General features: G+C 32.2%; 1 protein-coding gene across 4 annotated transcripts in view; it reads right to left on the bottom strand.

Annotated features, from left to right (window-relative positions):
- LOC126772714 (homeotic protein antennapedia-like) overlaps positions 1–21,071 on the bottom strand; it is a 172,755-nt gene that overhangs the window by 35,683 nt on the left and 116,001 nt on the right. Inside the window, exon 1 of one of the 4 annotated variants that reach the window (XM_050493238.1) lies at positions 3,184–3,947. The exons of the other annotated variants lie outside the window; for them this stretch is intronic. The gene's annotated coding sequence lies outside the window, so the exon portion shown is untranslated. Of the gene's footprint in view, positions 1–3,183; positions 3,948–21,071 lie in introns of those variants that run through there. 4 annotated transcript variants of the gene reach the window in all.

Here is a 21,071-nt window from a genome sequence, read left to right as displayed (position 1 = left end):
ACATTTGTTTAACAATATACATCTGAATTTTTATATTTTAATTTATTGCTTATTAAATTGTCGTCAGTGAAATATAACAACTATTTAGTATTTATTATTTCTGTAACAATACTTTAGAAGTTTATCATTGATAGACGTTCTGACAAGTTTCCGATAGAGAATACAAATTGACGTATACAACAAGAACCGCGATGACATTTAGAAACGCAACAAATAGCTTTATCACGATCAATGCTATAAATAGTCTTTGTGTTTTAATATTTACATTTTATAAATTATTATAATTCCCTTCTCACAGTTACGATAAAGTAATACTTAAAGGTGATGGCGTATCTAATGAAAAACGATACACGACAAATTTTGATAAGGCAAATTGTTATACTGAATAATTGTTTACATTATTTCAATTCTTATTTTAAATGTAATGATTAATTTTATTTAAAATAAAATGGCAGAAATATTTGACGGTGGACATTTATTTATATTGAAATTAGTAGTCAAAAGTTGTATACATCATTATGTAAATAAGTCTGTAATCAGTTCTAAATCAAAGTTATACAAAAACTTTCTTCGGTTACGCAAGAATACTATAAAGGGCATACAAAATTCGTATCAAGAAAAAGCCGTGATTTCTCTATTTTCATAGAAAGTCGTGCGCGCAGTCACGCTGCATTATCACATCAACCAAATCTCAGTGTGAACATTAAAATCTTACATGTTGTACACTTTATTAAGGCAGTTTAAAAAAGCAGTTCACCGATGGTCAGCATTAGATAGCGGTGAAAGAGACCGTTACTATAATAGCCACTCGAATACCACCTAGTTTGTATTACATGTACATGTTTTTAAACTGAACTTCTTTAACAACGAAGGCAACAAACAACTTCGCCCTATTTTTATATTGAATATATTACTAAGATATGCAAATATCGATAAGGAGTTTAATTAAATCGATTCTTATCAATTTTGATTAATACATTTGTTTAATGTGTCACATAGTTTCTTAATCAGTTGAATTTAATTCGTTTATATTTTTCCTAATAAAATTAATAGCGGTAATACTAATTAATTGTTTGTTACTTTCAAGGATTGACGATATATAAATAATACGTTTATAATGTGACACGTACAAACGGATATTGTGTTGAACTTTAATGTAACAAAGATTTCTTATCTAAAAAATAGTTTCAAATATGATTATCAAACTTTTGTCATACTCGTAGCTTTACTGTTCTAATAGAACAATGGGTATAATAGAGTCGATTTTAAACGTGCTGCTATTTCGTTTATACTTTAATTATTTTTATTGTCACACCCATTTATTTAAATCCACAGTATGATACAGAATGTTTTTACTTTAAAACAATACATTTTATTTGTATCGTTTTGTTATTTGTTTGATGTTTTTAACCGTAGCTTAACTTCGCCTTGACAGGTAACATAACTAACGCCAGGTGATAATTATTTACTCTACATTCATTTTACTTAACTATATTAAGTAATATTAATTTGCATTTCAATAAAATGTTATCTATTTTGAATCTTTATTTTAAATAATTGGAAGGGTTATTTTATCTGAATATATTTTATATTTTAGTATCTGTTATTTATACAGAATAGTTATAATTTTGTCGTCTACATTAATTATAAGGGTTTACCCATAAATATGATATGGAAAAATTAATGAAGCTTAATTTTTTTTCTACAATTTCTAATAAAAAATAAAAAAAAATATAAGGATTTTGTTTGTTTCCTAAACTCTTATCCGGCGCTCAAATAAATAAATCAATTATATTTATACAAATGTAGATAATAGTAATATATATTTCTTTAAAATGCAAAGACTTATAATTATAATATCCTGGGATAATATTCACACACGGCCATCTGATCCCAAATTAAGCAGAGCTTGTGCAATAGAAAGCAGACAACTTATATACTACATATACTACTTTTCTTTTGTAAATACATACTCATATAAATATATGTTTTTTTTAATTAATTAATTATAATTTTTATTCACATATTCTATAACTAAAATTAAAATAAACAACAATATACGCATTATAAATTTATAGAAAAAAATACGCCGTCTAAAAGATTGTCCTGTGGCATTGCATAGTTTAAAATAAATAACTGTAATTTTTTGAATGAAATTATATTATATATTAAATAGCCGACGCGCCTACAGAATATGATAATTTTACACGCTTGATAGTAAATTTCTATAACGATGGTAACTGCTACTTGTTATAATACTAAAACCGTTTTAATAATATTTATCTATCTATAACAGTGACTTATTAGTACGTTATAAACGTACACATTAGTGCGTCTTGCTTGGCCGACGTTGCAATAAGTGTAATGAATTTTGCATTGTTTGTTTTTATATATATATTGAATAAATTGTAACCTATATGCTTTAATTAAAATTAAACTCATAAGTTAATAATATATAAGTAAAATTAATAATATGCATTATCTCTGATAAAGGTTTAATAAAATCGAACAGAATTTAAATCTATACATTAAATTATGATACATAATGTACGCCATTTTGAAAATCAATCCTTATGTCAATCTATAGAGTGCTCAGGGTTTTTTTTACAAGAAAACTGTAAAAAAATGATTAATTATCATTTTAGGGCGTCGCTAAAACTACCAGAGACGACTCTATTTCGTTTTTTTTCTGGTTTGGTGATCTGTTTGATAAATGAGGTTGCACCCTTAATATACCTGCTCGAAAACTGTGACGTATTAAGGAAACAATATTAATGCCTATTTATATTAATGTCTGTATTCATCTTGGCATGCGCAAAGTACAAGAGAGCCGACTTCGTTACAGCTGTTTTGTTTAATTTGCATTTTATATATTAACTTTTTTTATAAATCATTGTGTACATTTAAATCGATTGTTTATTGCGGTAAGAAATTATTGATGAATCGGCTATAAATGATTAACATCTTGTTAGCATAATAGTTTTGTTTTAACATATTAAATATATTCCAAGCGATTATTTAAACTCTAATTGGTATAATAGTGATGTATCAGTATTTTCTGTAACGATTTTTCTAATGACGCAATTGCTTTTTTAAATTTAATTTAATGATTGCGTGTTATTATGTAACTATTATATATATATATCGCTGAAATTATCGATGTTAGCTTATATTATAACTTACCAATTATTAATCCACTTAATCCATTGAAAAGAACGGTTATCCAAAACTATATTAATAAATAAAATTAAAAAAATAAATAAAAGTTTTCTAACTACTACGTAATAAAATGTCAAAAACGAAACTTGCACTTCTTAAGATGAATGTTTACTGTCTTCACAACACTATTATTCGAAAATAACGATATTTTCGAATATCACCTCATTCTTGTCATAATTAATCTATGTACTCCAACTCGTCTCATTAGTGTCCAATTTATTTTTTCAATTCCTCAAATAGAGTTACCATTCCGTCTAGTTGGGACCACCAAACCACTAGCGATATTTTATTCATAACGTTGCCCCTTAGAACGATTTTCAACGAAGCGCATCTAATTGTGAACATGATAAATAAATACTTGAAACGGGCATGTCACATATCAATCGGGAAACTGGACTTGGCGGAAGTCAAGTTCAAGTTCGCGCGAAAAACTTGCAATTAAATATAACACAACGGAATTTTTGGGGTAAACTTCACACGGCACCACTGTCCTTTTCGCACGTAAATAAACTGTCAACAATTTCACGATATTACATCGGTCGGTGTATAATGAACGTCTGAACCCGCATTGAGCTAGCTGTCAAATCTACGAGCCGTCATAGTCCGCTGCCATGAGTGGGTACGCACACAGACACGCGCGCGTGCAACGCAGGACACAAACACACTGACAGTCTCCAGCCGAGCGCGAACGTACGGGCACCCTCACACAGACAGTTTCATGATTCATACATGCTAGGCGCTTGTGTTGTGGCGGGTGGGAGTGCGAACATGCAGCGTGCTTTTAACGCGGCCAGACGAAATGATGCTCAACTGCAAGAGGGAATGTGAACTGTATCGGTTTTACAAAATGGCTGGTTATAAGTGACGGTACACGCGCCTATGTGGCCGATCACATGAAAGATTATCCGAATGCGTGTGAACGCATGCAGCGTTGCGCTACGGATGGGCGGGAAACGTTATAAGGAGATACGTTTTTGCTTACATGATTGCAATCAAATGAATGATTTCTTATTTAATATTCATAAGAACTTTATTAAACAAAAACGATTATTTAGTTAAGATATAAAATCGACCCTTGGTTGATTGGTTATATCGGTACAAATCTGATTTGACATTAGATGAAAGCAATAGATTAATATGCGTGTTTAGAATTACGATTCGTGTAAAAAAGAGTTTAATGTGACATAAGAATCAATAATTGGCATTTTTTGTATGTTATAAATTATTTATCTTATATGGAAAATATTTGTTTTAAAAAAGCTACGAGAGAACTTTCCTCAGATTTCAGCTGTCGCCAACACATGTGCATACCTATTCGAAGCTCTATACGGCGGTCGTGCGAAATTGAAATACGACTTTATGTAAATCACGATTGAACTGTTTATCGGGTGGCAGCCACGTGACAAAACAAACGATCACTAAGGTAAATGGTAATTTAAATTTCGAATTCGTTTCCGTCAGCCAACCGTAGATTATGTGAACGGTGTAAATGCGGGCTGTACCAGCTTACCTGTAACAAACGAAAAAAATCACATTAATTTCACATATTCAACCAATCACAACAATTTTCGATTATCCAAACGACATCATTGAACATATGTCGTATGTTTACAGGAAAAATATAATTTAAAAAGTCGTTGTCACTTGTTATCGTGTGACCTGCTGTGTGTTTAGTTCAATCGCTCTGATATGAAGACACGGTCAAGAGTGATCCCAGCTGATAAGTGGGTCAGTGCAGCGGAGAAGATACCTATTTTTATGGTCAAGTTCATTAGAGTCATAAAATATGACGCAGGAACTCGATATCTTTTTATATTTGACGTAGCAGTGATACATAACGGCAACACTTTATCGATGAAAAATTATATGGAATTTAGTAAAACTATATTTAGTAAAACTTTTCTTAGGTTGCTCTTGTACTAAAATAGCGATACATTTATCTTGTTATAGTAATCGAAGTGATTAATCACTTAAAACGATATCTACTATGATTATTATGATGATGACCGATGATCTTAAATCATAGCGCCATTTTGGCGCGCGATGTATTTTCAAAGACTCGCAACTATGTTACAAATTGTACGTCATAAAAATATATCTCAAGACGACATTCTTAACTTTCAGATGGTAATAACAATAAATTGGATTAAATATTATATATACCGTACAATAATTTGAAACAACAATTAATTAAAATGATAAAAACGCAGAAATAAGGTGAACGGACCTCATTCGTTTCATAAACAAAAGTTGAATAGAATTAATAAAAATTAATTTATAGCATTTTTATCGTCTACTTATTAAAAACAACATTACGTATTAAAGAGACGACAGAAAATTTAAAACAATGCTTTATCTGTAAAGCCAACATACTATACTATGTAAGTGATACATAAATATGCGTTTAAACAAACCTAATGGTCATTTTTTAATTGACAGTGGTCAGACAACTCTATCATTGTCAACTGAATTAACCCATCTTCACAAAACCGTCATGAACATTAAAAACCGTAACCACTTCACAATAACGATAACGATGAAGATGTTACCAATTTTCCACGACACCGAAATGATATATCTACCGTGAAATTTCTGAAAATGGACCCCCGTAACTTTTAAATGCCCTGGAGAGTTATTACATTAATATATTTACCAAACACGCACCTATTATTACTTTTTCATGTACTCGTTTACGCATAAATTAAAAAGATGGCAGTTTTTCTTTTGTCCCTACCCTTATTTGGTATTCATATTTGATATTTTGTTAATACAATAGGACGCGTTTTGATATAAAATGACAAAACGTGCTCGTAACTTACACGAATAAACCTGTTTTCAATGTATGCTGAAGATACAAATTGTGAAAGAGGCAATTGTTCAATATTCATGCCATATCTCTTATCATCCCGCACATCAACAAACTAATATGAACTTTTTACTATAATACATAAGTGTTTTATTTTAATGAACTCTGAGCACATTGCTTCAATTACGGTCATATCGGATGAAATATGACTTAAGTGAGGGATATTAAAGGGCTAGGGGTTTTAAAACGTGAACTTTGTAATATGTACGCATTGGATCACCCTTTTTAATTTGTCCCAACTATGGACCATGGCGAAACAGGGCTTCGATATGACGTTACCTACCCCAGTTTTTGTTCATCTAAAAATTCGTTTTTGCGTTAGCTATATATTATTGTACAATTTAGTTGGAATTTTCGTGTTTCTTATTGCTTCCGCAACGAATTTCGTGCGACCCACAAGTAGAAATGATTGAACCTATCGAACATTCGCCGGCAGCGGCCGACTCCAATTTAGTTTTTTCGGATTAGATACGGCAAACATAATAACATAATTGCTCTAATAACAGGCTAACCTCGCCGTGCCTTACAATTCACTTTCCAATTTGGTTCATTTTTTTACCCTCGCTCTGTCTAAAACTATTATGATTTATTATCAAATTTTCGTGCAGGCAAATTATGGGCTCGTTTTTCGGTAGTATGCGCAAACAGAGCTTTCTCTTTCCGACTTTCGTTAAAAGTCAATAACGGATAAGGACAGAAATACTTCTATTGTATTTCCTTAGAAACCTTGCGGCGTTACATAGCTAAGACTTGTGGATGAAATGATTTACGAGGCTTTTTCTAATTAACTCGTAGGAGCAATAATTAGTTGGATTAACATGTAACGCCATTCATATTTTTCAACGTCACTGAGACTATTAAAATAAGAACCTTGACTCGGAATTAATTTGGTCCGGTAACTTCGGAGAACAATAGCGGATTGCTATGTACCAAAATTAATTTCGGCGTAATTGTATAATTTAGATTCTCTTGCAGTGTTTATAATCTACTAGTTAGATGGAAAGAATGATTATTTTTATACGATGTTTTAAATTATGATGGAGTATTTTTAATTCACTCACAATTAATCAAAACAATTTATTCTAGATAGTTTGTTTCAAATTAACTAAAAAAAAAAACTTTTTAGGGAAAATTAAGGCACAAGTTTAATATTAACGTCAAAAACATATTGCGGTGTAACTTGGAGTTTGTAGAAAGGTTTGAAATAGTGCTACCGACAAATGTTCATGACAAGCGACTGCATTAAACATGAGTGGTGCTACTAGTATTTACATACATTTAGTTTTCACGTTAGAATCCATAAAATTTCTTAGAAGGTACGAAAATATTCTTACACAACCTGAAGTTTGAATTTGAAGTTTGAATATAGAATTCAAACGGATTTCAATTTCATTCGCCATTATATATTTATACAGTCAGTGGCATGGAAAAGTCACAAAGAAATCACATATATCCCTATATATTATACATATATGTATATAGAATCTAACTAACTATAATATGCGGTTTTACTTACGTTCAATATGGATTATATATAACTTTTCATACTCTTACATAGGATGAGTACAGACCCTACAGTTTGTCAGATTGATGACGTTTAAGGTTACTGCTCCGCTTACTTTAGGGTCGTGGCGTCGATTTATAATGCCATAACCTCCCTCAATAAACAAACTACCTAACGAAAATATATTTTTGAATCTAAATAGTATCTTGTACCTTATAAGATTATCAAAAAAAACTCTCTCTATTTAATATAATAGATTATTATCTAAGGAACGCTCTACGATATGAAATGTCAACTAGAGGTTGCATAAAAATATACTTGATATATCTTATAAATAATTTATTCAGGTATTTCTTCCCTACAGTTTAAGCTTCACAATTTTCAAAACTGTATTCGAATTTTCATACGAGCATAAAATTAGTTTTTTAAAACACAATGTCAGTGAAGGAAGACAGGTGCGAACCGCGTAAATTTTTGAGAGTATTTCTTGACATTATAGAAACTTCATGTAATTGGTCAAATAAGGGTTTTTTCACTTACCGAGCCAACTTTTTTATATAAAATGTTACTAAGTTGTAATATTTCTTGTGCCTGTTGTTACACTGGCTTACTCAACCTTCAAAATGAATCACAACAACCCTAAGTATTGCTCTTTGGCGGCAAAATACGTGATGAATGGGGGGGGAGCTAGAACCGAGTTTCGAGAGATAGCAGCAGTGAGCGCTTTCTATCGACTGTATCACGGCGAGTGCTCTGAGGAATTATTCTCTCTAATTCCTGCTTCCCCCTTCCTTCTTAAGTCCACGCGAGCTGTTTCTCGATGTCACCGCCTAACTGTGACATCAATTCCATCGCGCACAAAGAAATTTGGCAACTCCTTTCTTTGTCGCACTTCCAAAAAATGGAATTCCTTACCAGCTCACGTGTTCCCCTCCTCTTACAACCCGGGTTCCTTCAAACGAGGCGTGAAGAGGCATCTTGCGGGCCGGCAAGGCGGGGACGGCTAGTACAGAACATTCTTTCCGACTGTACTGGCCGTCGTCGCGTTTGGACTCTACTACCACTTACCATCAGGTGGAGTAGAGTTTGCCATCCCGGCGCATATAAAAAAAACTACCCAGACGGGTCTGCACAAAGCCCTACTACCAACTTATTTATATAGATATCGAGCATAAATAGATATCGTATTCATTAAATAGGGAAATAAAGACTAAACGAGTTGTCCAAATACAAAGTCCAAAGTCCAGCTGTGAGAGCAAACTAAAAACTTACTGGAGATCACGATCGTGAAATAGGAATAAGCAGTATTTACTATAATAATTATAACATTTACAGGATACATGTATCAAAATAGAGTATCACCATAAATCGTGTTCCAATATTTCACGAGTGAGATACTAAGTGAGTTCTTATAAAACTAAAGGACTATTAAAAACTCACCCGTAAAATTTGGACAACCGACTTATGGCTCTATTTATTGTGGTCAATATCGTTTATCACTTTCTAAGATTTCATGACCAATTTCGGCGGTGAGTTTCGAGTTCTTACAGAATAGAATCTTCATTTAAGCTTAAGTAAATGAAATGGATAATATAATGTAAGGACATAACGAAATTGTGTACTTTATTCATTTATATTATTTTAACTAAATAAACACACAATATTCAATTGAAAACTTATATATTAGTCCTTGTTTTTTTATTTATTTAATTTATATAGCTTTTTTGAAATAGATGGTTGCTATTGCCTTCTTAGACTAAGTAAATATAAAATAAAATAAGGGTAACATCAGTTGGTATATATGCAACGGCATATTCCAGCGCAGATATCACGCGTGGTGAGGCGGAAAGACCTCCGACAAAAGACTGTGACAATGAAACGAAATAGGGTTGACGACGAAACTTATAAACTATTATACCTTTACGTAATAATATATTATATCATAACGTTAAATATCATCAATCAATCAATCAGTTTTTTTATAGACATATGTAGATTCGTATAAATATAAAGTTTTAGAAATGTTTGTCTATTACCGCTTTGAAAGTCAAAGGCTGGTAAATATGTTCTTAAATATATAAACCGATGCAATGGAATATCACTAGTGGGGTACATTAAATATCTTAATATACTTGGAATTAGGAGTTACTCTTGTGACCGTTCATGTATATTCGAGTAAAGATAGCACGCGTGGCGGAGCGGAAAGACGTCCGACAAACTTGACAATGAGCGGCTAGGGTTGACAGTAAATATTTACATAATTTTGATTTACTGATACAGCCATACACCAAAGACTTAATATCGATTTACGTTTATAACATACTAAGTATGAACCAGAGTTACATTTATAAGCGCTCATATTCTAACACATCGCATTTAGTAGCGGGAAGATCTCCGTCAAAGAAGCGGGTAGGGTTGGACACGAGGTGTTTACATAATTTTGATATATCGCTACCCGTTATGAAGGGTTAGTGAAAACAATGAAAACTCTGGTTACATTGGATTAGCTATTGTATTCAAACGGAATTAATTATGACATTTAAATAAATTAAAAAAAGAAATAAAGTATAAAATATTTAGCTGTTTTATTGTTCACATGTATTTCAAAAGTTATATACATTGAAACTATAAATTTTACTTCATGGATTTGGTTGTTCTCAATTGATAAAAATCTTTTAACATTTACGTGAAGCTTATCTGTGTTTTTATATCTTTCATTTCCTACCAAATTCAACCTTAGTTTTTTCGTAATGTTACATAAATTAAACTTGTAACATTTAGTACATTAATTAATAATTTAATAACATATCATACAAAGCTTAAAAAAGGTACACGCCTTCCAAAACTGTCCTGAGGCATCTCGTTTGACCTTGGCACTATTGCAATTGGAAAAAAAATATACTCATATCATTAAAGATATACTTTATTTAAATGAATGATTTATTTAAGAGATAATAAGAAATCGTCAACCCTGTTACTACCGCGTCCGACACAGCCGCCCGGACACGTTTCAGGATCATGAATTATGGCGCGAGCCGATGTGACTTTTCAATTTGAAATCATCAACCTGGAATTAATTTCATTTTTGAACCCCATTATTTCTGTTATCTACAAACGAAATCGCAATATGCGAGTTTCATATTATTGCAGATTCAACAAAATTTTCTGCGGTAAAACGCAAAATGAAACCAATGAAAATGCTGAAATCAATTATTATCGATTTCACTTCATTGTTGCCAATTTCGTGTATTTCAGGAATTTATTCAATTTCGAAAGTATTTTACTTTTTATTGATTCCTATAAAACATTGTAATAGTTTATTTAATACTCATATTTACACCAATTTAAGAAAAAGCCAATTTAAAAGCTTCAATCACAATTACCCACGTTCACATGGAATATATACACGTCATCGCAGGCTAATGATACACTTTAAAAAATAGACTGTAATTTATCAGTCTGTGGGATTAAAAATCTAACGGAACCATGTTGGATTCGTATGTATTTCACAAATCTGTCAGCAACGATACCCACACTGTGTGTCGCTACACTATTCATAGGCCGTCTATTTGGTTCGTAATCGTTACCGGTGTTGACGAAAGCCGCGCCGAAATAGATGTCGCACCGATAAATTTTATTCAAAATAAAACTCCTCCGTTTATTTCGAAGAAAATGCGCGGCGGGTTTTTGTTGTGATAATCGGGGGTGTTCAAAAAATTTTGAGCCGCAGTCGCCTAGGCGCGGACGTTGACCCGAAATTCTTCCGTAATTTATAGCTATCTATGTTTTCACGAAGCGTATAATCATCGCATGATTATAGGCGACTACGATAAATTTTGTCTTTCGGCAGAATTCTTTTCTTTATCTAAATGTATTGTGAAATGTAAATGTTACGTATTTTGTAAACTAAAATCGATGTCCAGCCATTTCAGAATGTCAGAAAAGGTACGCTCAAATCCCTAAAGAGGAACCTTATAACAAAGCTAATATTAGACAATCATTTCCTGTCAAAAGGGTGGCCCCACCACCCTGGCGGGCGGGGGCTGAATGGAAATACCTCCTCGTCTCTCCAGATTTCGCAGTCGCGGTGTTCGAGTGTGAATCTGAATTCTTATTTTTTGCTGTAACTGTGATGAATGGATTTTTAATATCCTCCTGCAGCTGTCTGAATACGTTGGTTGTTTGATGTAAAATACTCTTCACGAATTTGTAGATTTATACCTATTTAGATTCATTTATTCAGAAATATAAACGATTAAATGTAATCTATACATCACTACACATTCGTAACATATCGAAGTATTAAAGACTTTATAGTGTTATTTAAACGAGGACATTGAAAAATAAGTGCCTCCGTCATGTCGGATGTGGTCCGGACAGGCAACAAGACATCAGCATCCAAAGACGTCTCAATACAAGGGCTTACGGTCTGCAAAAAACGTGCCGGCCGGTCTCACGGCACGACTCTATTACTCCGCCGCGAATAAATAAAACATGATGTACCCTTCCACGCACATAATATATACACAAGGCCACACAAGCTCCGGACCTTTATTATAATCAGCGTAAAGGTCGAAATGCAACAAATATTTCTATTTCTCGTCGCTGCCCACCGTACATCGTGTTACATGTGAGGTTGTTACTCGATCCTGATTCAGATTCTGATTTGATCCGCTCTCTTTTTTTTAAAACTTGTAACAATAATCATTACCTGATCTGAAATATTTATAATCTCCGACTATGGTGTGATTGATTATATTTAGTGACACGTTGATATCATAAAAAATCTCTTACAATGCAGTATTTAAGTAAGAAGCCAAACACTACATAAATATATGTACATGTGATTAAACAAGCTGATGCTTTATTTATTATCAGATCACAGTTTATATTTTAAAATAATCAAATAGAAGTCGAATTTAGTAGTCTATATCTATCCTGTTAAAGTAATCGATTTGCAAATTGCGTATCGATATATCGAAATCGTAAAGCCAAATTCAACGTGGGTGTTCGTTGCGAAAATTAAAATTGCATGCACGTATACAATAAAAGTAGAAAGGCCAACGACAGTTAAACAAAAGACGGCAGGTGTGTGTTTTCGATAACGCATTCCTTGTTAGTTAGGTCAAAGCTAAAACTTTGATTGAAATCGACTTTAAGACTTTATGAAAAGACGATAAATCTTAATAAATTAATTGAATAAATAGCGCATTGAGTTAAACATGTGTGCGCGACATTATTAGAAGTTATTGATTATGTATGTGGATATTAAAAAGCGTTTACACGATAAGGTAGGGAACTTTTTACGGCCTTTTCGCTTAAAACTTTATCTATGTTTTGAAATCTTTTATTTGTCTGTTATATGTTCAACAGTTTTGGATTGTTATATCAATTGCTAGTGGATGCAATAAAGAATATTTTATTTTAAGATTACGAATATATAATAAAGACTACCAAAGTGTCAGTGTTGGGCATGTCGCCATGTAAAAAATATTACGATATTTTTTTGAGATGATTAATTTGAAACCAATATAAATAATCTCACGGTACGTCACAACCTTTAGTATGTGTCTGACATTTCGCTCTGTGTGTGGCGTCCATGCATAGATTGCCTAATAGCACCGACGCCCGTGCAGACCACAATAAAAACATGTGACGAAGCGTCGGTACATTAACGCGCCCGCCATACTTGGCACCGCGCTAGCTCCGCCCGCTGGCATCGAATCGCGAGATATCAATAGAGATGGACGTTATATCGATATAAGATTTACGCATTATATAAGTTACCACTTCCTTACTTGTACATCTAAGATCTAATGCAGAAGCCGGTTCGGGATCGATTAAGATTGGTATCATATCGCTTTATAAACGGCTTATAAAGGAATGTCGAAGATAAAATGGGGATAATTCAGCACTCGATACGAAACTCCTTCAATAAATCGAAACGTCAATACCTGCCATTTTAAAAATATGTGGAATTTTAAAATCTCAATATTTACAACAACACTTAAGGACCTTGTCCTTGTCATTTTAACTTGAGAAATACATATCTATTTTAAATTCCTGTTAATTCTTGGCACAACTAAAAGCCATTAAACAAGAATTGAACTGAATCCTACTATATTATTAACCCTTACTTATTAACTTAAATAAGACATTTGTTTAATCTTGATAGCCGATAAAATTAAATTTCATTACTATATGTATGTATGGTGATAAAATTTCACCAAGAAGCACATTGTTGCACGGTGACTTCTATGAAAAAGAATTGTAGCCGGTCGCAAATTAGAAAAGGAACTGGTAAAAACAGGAGCAGCTGTCGACTCGTTTGGAATATTATAGCCTCAAGATAAGTGCACACAATATTTAAACGCTCAAAGGCTTTGCAATAACAATAAATTCGAATGGAGTCATGTTAAATATTTAAACACGCAAAAGTAAACAAAAAAATTGATCGATTACTATTCTTGATGAACCTTTTAATCGTATAGGAGGCATAAAAATATTCAACTATAAAATGAGCAAGTCTTGATACTACCTCGTTTTTCTTTAAAGATTTATCATCCTGATAATCTAAAATTGAAAAATATAATTAATTATTTTTCATTATATATTACTAGGGATATTAATAATCGATAACTGATAGTAATCTCATCACTACTTACTAACGCTTTGTTAAAATTTAAACGTATACAGCGCTGCCTAATTCTATCATTGTTTTACGAATTTCTATAAGATTAATGATAACAGCGGCTGAGAATTCGTACTACAATACCCCGCCTATGATCCCTGGCACGTAAAACACACGGCTGTTCCCTTAATTCAATCCACTTGGCACTCAATAACTACTCCGCAATCGAAAGTAGCGTAATAATTTGTGGCTCACTGGCTCATTTAGTATTAATTAAAGTTTAACCTGAAAGCTTCTGACAGTTTTCACAACAATGTTGCGTTTTAATGGCGGTTTGATACGTCATTGTGTTATAAGAACGCTGTGTGTTTGAACTTATAATTAAAATTCTACTGTTTGTTTCCCGTCACCCGCATTGTTTAAACATATTTTTTGTATCTGTATATTATTTTGGAAATATCAATTAGTCATCAGTCATCAAGTTGAAAATTCATTAATATAATGAATATTAAAACCCGAGCGTTTTACGATGAAATGGTATCGCATATCGGCAAAGCAATTATTGAGTGTACCCACAACTAAGGAACTGTTATGACAGAAGTATACGAGTGGTGGCACATTTTGTCAGCTGAGGATATAGTAGCGACTAATATTTATTTATTTATAACATAGAGGGGTTGTAAATTAGCGGTGAATTTACTGTGCAACGGAGAAGCGGCGCAGTTTATTTTCGGCGCACGCGCATGATTTAAACAGTTCCCGACGCGGTTCGAAATTGAAGCCAAAATTGGATAGTTGCTGTAGAAGCTGTAGTAACTTTTTTATCCAAATACATATTCCATCTACTTTATAGTTTGATACTTATACTTATGTTACAGGGATTACTTAATAATTCGCATAACACTAAAATAAATTTATTTATTTAATACTTTATTGTTTAACCACATTATATAGTTTAGAAACAACCCAAAAAGAGGTAAAAAATATATGCAGTACAAAAAGGCCTTATCGCTTATTTGGGGTTCTTTCAGATAACCTTTGGGTTAGAACATTTGAAAATTGAGATCAGGGTGTGTGATGTATTTACTTTAAAAAAATTAAGCTTCAGTCACAACGGAGTTGTTATTTGAAAGCATATTCTTTTTGCATTTAGTATTAACATGCATTGCTATCAGTTTTATATCTAAGTCACGAAAACGGCATATCTACGTCCACTTAATATTATCCGACATACGTGACCTTAATCCTTTTTGATCTGGTGGCTTTCGCTCGAGATATTTCTGTTACAATATAATAATATAACAGTTGCGCAATTCTACTAACACGGTACTAGTGTTTTTGTTCAGTAATGAAACTGACCTTTATAACATAAAGACAAACCGCCTATGAGAAACTATATCGTAAAAGTTAAATAAATTAAAGTTATTGAATCATCGTTTACTGAGCATTTTATCCTTTAACCTTTTATAGACTTCGGATCATTAAGAGTCAGATATAGCGAAACAAACACATTAGTGACGACATTGTCAGAATTTATGACGCGTAGCAGTTATAGCATCGAAAGAAAGAAATTTCAATAGCTTAACGTCTGTTTAATAACTAAAGACATAATTTATATTCTTCTGAAAGGGGATCGACTTATGCTATGTGTTTGATGAGTAATTCCGCTTTCGTTAACGATGACAAATGATTAAAAAATACAGCAAATTGGCACTAAACGTGCAAATTAATAGGAATAGTCGTCGATTGTGATAAATGGGCTGTGAATAAATGTTTTGTATTGATTAGCTCGAAGAGTCTATGATAATAGTTTCAGCTGCGTCAAATATATGTACGGACCAGTGTTATTGTACCACGAAGCTCTCTAGGAATGCCTATGAATAAAGCAATTGAATTGATAAATTATTTCTAATTTACGCTCATTGCTGTTTGAGTTACGAAGGCAAAGTCGACTGTTGAACAATTTTTTTTTCCCCTTTTATTTATGTTGCTATTAAAGGTAATAGTATCCGTCAGTTAGTAAGCAGGTAGGTGAATGTGAAACCGCATACATATCCAAGAAACAACTTTGCAGGATATATTTTTAATTCCACTGAAATGTATTACTAGCCAGCTGTACTAAGGACAAAGAAAATTCTAGCACATTCTAGAGCGAGGCGCGAACACGGCGGTGACACGCTATCGCGAAGCCACGCTCCGAGGACATAAATCAACAGCGCGCTTGTTTTACCAATAAAATTGATTCTTTCGGATCCGAGCGATCGAGGCAACGCTTACATACAACCTATATTTTACCTTTGCTTTTGAAAATCACGTTCAGAATTTAGAACATTTTATTAAAAAACAGAAATTACATATTTGTCTGTGGTAAGTAACATTTTATTATTATAATATTAAATAAAATATAAGCTTATATATATATATATTTATATATATATATATATATATATATATTATATATATATATATATATATATATATATTTTAATAAAATAATAAATAACGTAACAACAACAAGCGACCTTTATTAAAAAACGATTTGAAACATGTCACAATTTCGTTGGCATATCGAATAAATTTTTTATCATTGTGGACGAAACAGCAAATTTTTTATCGTCAATCTAAACCGAAATCGATCAAGTTTACGGTGGAATTGTTTTGTATACGTATTATATGGTTTTGATATAAATCAATGTATTCAATTATCAATGACTTGCCCCGCTATATACGATCATTTATCGGGAACACATTGAAGCTCACGCGTGCCAAACATTGATAAGTGAAAAATCGTACGTATTGACAACTGCCCATTGTGTTTCGATGTATTGTACAGGATATATATACGAGAACTAATACGAGTCATCACTGGAATTATCTGATTTTAATTCACGTATGATAATCGACTAATAGAAAATCAAAACGCTATTTGTGAATATGAAATGTGTTCGCATTAAATCTGCATCGTAAACATTGTGGTTTTCGATTAGATGTCGTATGGTTTATTAATTTACGATCGTAAAATTATAATAAAAGTTTTTATGATTTTATTTAAAAATACATTACAGACGCGATTAATGTTTTTTTAAATATATAAAGAGAATTGAAAGTTTCATTTAACTGATATTTTATAGAGAATCATAGGATTTTCTAATTTTAAGGTTTTATTAACTTTCAAATATCCATTTATGATGGAGAAATAGATTTTACTATAAAAATCAGTATTTTTATATCAGGTGTAATATTTATAAATGAAGATACGGACATTTTTGTTTATTTACTTCGCAGGTACTCTGAGCAGATACTTGGTAGTAAAAATGTTCAACTTTACAATTTTGTAATTTATTAAAAATTCAGATTTTTTTTTATTTAACAATCAAATGGACCATCTAAAGGTCATCATCGCCCATTAAACTTTGCCACAAAAATCAATATAAACTACTTCTTACGCCGTCAATGCACCGCTAACCAAGCGATATATGATGATATTATGTCCCTCGTGCCTGTAATTACACTGCACAATAAAATAACAAAGATTTATATAACCAAAAACCTCTGTTTACATTTGATATGAGTAAATATCTGAGCGACAATTCATGTGTACCTAGTGCTGGTTTTATTATTTATTAGACGGAAAACAGAGCAAACTAACCAAAAGTGTCCACGGTACGGAAGCAGCGGGAGGCAAAGCAAGAAAATAAAGTGGAGTAAAGAAAATAGAACGACGTGAGACGAACTAAGAAACTATAGAGAGTACAATCAGTTATTTAAATTTCCTTCACCATACATCATTTAAAAATATATATATTAGTTGTTTCTAACCGTTTAACTATTGTTTTTTTTTTTTACTAATTATTATATTTTTTATAAATAAATGTTCAGTATTGATCGTTGAGTGGAGTGGATTTATGGAAATATATATATTTCTAGTAAATGCAACACTCAAGCAGGGTAAGTTAGAGGTGATAATTGAATCGAAATCAAGAAATTTCTATCAATTCGTATTTATAAAACATAAGATTGATGTATTTATTATGATACATTAAGTGGGTTGCTTAAAATGCATCTCCACAGCTTTTACGTGCGAGCGAGAAAGCAGCATCTGTTAAGGAAAGCGTGGCAGGAAAACGGGACAAAAAGGATGTTTTGTACTCGCCTCCTTAGCGCTCACAAAACACTCGAGGCTATTTCTATAAGAACACATATAGGTTGAATGTCAATCAAAACTTTAATATTTAACTCGAAAATAGTATAATCAAAAGTAATAAAATATTAAAAGTGTTTTATTAATTAATGCTTATAGCGCGTAGTAAAATTTCGAAATGAATTATAGCGTTTTCAAATCTTAATTTGTATTGCTGATATCTTTATGGCGGTAATACTCATTTATAAGATTATTTATATCAAACATAAACGATCAGTAATAAAGGTTTGAACAAAAAATAAGCTTCATTCGCTTTACATTTTTATATATTTTTTAAATTAAATTACGTAAACTTCATTGTGCATCAATGTGAACTTGTTACGTATAAACATTTTTTTATAACTATACTATTGTCGTCATGGAAACATTTTAAAGCGATTTATTCACTACCATTAATAAAAATAGATAAACTTTAAATATGAAAAATAAATATAAAAAAAAACAAGTCTATTATACGTCAATGTGGAACACTTTTTTAATATTCGTAATAAACAAATATGACTTTCGAGCTATCTTTTTGTAAGCACCAGGAGCTATGGTAAATAACGTGAACAAGAAAAAACAATGAGAAAAGAGATACGGAAACGAAATTTGCTTTGTCATAAATCGTGAAATGTTTCCGACTCTTTGCCTTATTACAAAAGAAGTCAGCGTCTACTTTATGGAGGGTTTTTTTTGTATTAATTAAGTGACATGTAATTAAAACAACTTGTTTTTCTTCATTTAATGTTTTTTATAATTCTATTACAACCTTATTTCTCGTTATTTCGATCAGATTATGTTACTTGTAAATTATTGATTTTTTGCTTACCTTGACGGTATTTTTATCAAACTGTATAATATTATTATAAATATTCAATTCTTTAAGTCACAAGAAGTCAATGAATGTAAGGACTACTATAAATTTAATCTAAATCAAACTAAAATTTTGTATAATATTTAGCAATTATGGCAATACTATTAAAACTGTCACAACGATGAAAATTCCAAATTAAAAAAACATCATTATTTTTTTTATAATTGAAGGAAAACTAAGTCATCTGTACGGCTCAAACTTTCCTATTGTTACAAACGGAAAGAGCTTAAATGTTTCGCTCGACACAAATCCCTCGCGTAAAGATTCCATTAAGAAAATCAAAAAAGGTCTGCCTGCTCAGTTCTCGCGACTATTTTCATTTAGCAAAAACAACCCATAAATTGTCATCTTAACGAGATCTCTGTTTTTGCAACATTCGCACCCTTGGTTTGCCTAGTCACTAGCACTCTGGTGATGGCCTTGTTACTTGGGAATTATTACGTCAGCAGCTGGTTAGTACTGTACTTAAAATGAAAATTAAGTCAGGTCGTTGTAATAATAAATAAATATTATAAATGTATATTATATTTTTTTCTGTCAGAATCTATATTCTGAATCGCCTGCATAGATGCAGTGTTTTGGCACGCAAAACGGGCGCATGCGTGTCAAGACATCAGACGCTGCGCGCGAGTGCGTGCACCCGCCTGTTATTTATTGCCTCACCGATGAATTCGCTTTGTTTATAACATCTTTCATTCGAGGGCTAAGTAAAAAGCTTATGAATATGTTATTGGAGTTCTTTGCATTTGTAATGAGGAATTAGTCGTAAAAAGTTGTGGACTTATGTTTATAAATCGAGTGATAATTTATATTTATTATTCTCGAGTAACGAATGCGAATGTTCAGCGAATAAATAGCTAATAAAAATCGCTTATCAAGTCATAACTTCGATACCAATCTACTGAGAATTGGCATGAAGGGAGTTTACTCCCAAGTATGATAATTAAAGAGCCGTTTCACAGTTCGGGCACCCGTCACGTGATACCATTGCCCAAATTATCCGGGCATCGTGTCATCTTGTCCCAATCCAATATGGCGCCATAAATCCTTGAAGGGGGCGAGGCGGCGGTGGAGGGGGTACGTCACTCAAACTTTCTCTGTACTCCGTCTTACGCTCTCGTCTTACGGACTTGGGGTTGGTACGGATAGAATCTTAGAGATCGTAGGATATATATTTTGTAATGAATACAGTATTAACGACGTGACGCATCTACATTAATTTAAAACTTTAATCAAATAAATATTAGAAGATGTATCGGTCAAGTCGTTTGTATTCCTGTTGCGAATCTACTACTTAGCCAGTTTGAAACTAGTCTCAAGCTAAATGAAATACGATCTATTTATATAGGCTGTGTTTTCTTTTCTTATATTTAAAGATTGTTAAAAAATCTATGTGCTGTCGCTACAGGGCGCGGTGGCGCGTTCAAGGAATTCTCAGATAGAGTTCGAGAGGTGGGATGAGTAATCTCTTTTGTTTTTCTAAGAACATCGGGCTGGGCCGGCCTTGTTCGAATATCGGTTTGTTTTCTATACAACCTTCGGGAATTTTGAATCATATAATTTGCTATAGTATATATACACATATATATTATTAGCTTTCATGCACAAACGGCTTGCGATAAAATAAAAACGCATTATTTGATAGCTTAATTCTAAGCTGGTTGAGTCATGCCGTAATTTTTTTTCGCTATATAGAGATCCATATAAAAATACTTTCCGATTAAATTTTTTATTTATGTAATTAACTTAAATAAATTCACTAATAAAAGCAATTATTTAACATGTCTGTAAAAT

This window comes from Nymphalis io, chromosome 13 (assembly GCF_905147045.1).
Source record: "Nymphalis io chromosome 13, ilAglIoxx1.1, whole genome shotgun sequence".
Lineage (NCBI taxonomy): Eukaryota > Metazoa > Arthropoda > Insecta > Lepidoptera > Nymphalidae > Nymphalis > Nymphalis io.
This window is presented reverse-complemented; position numbering and strand designations above follow the sequence as displayed.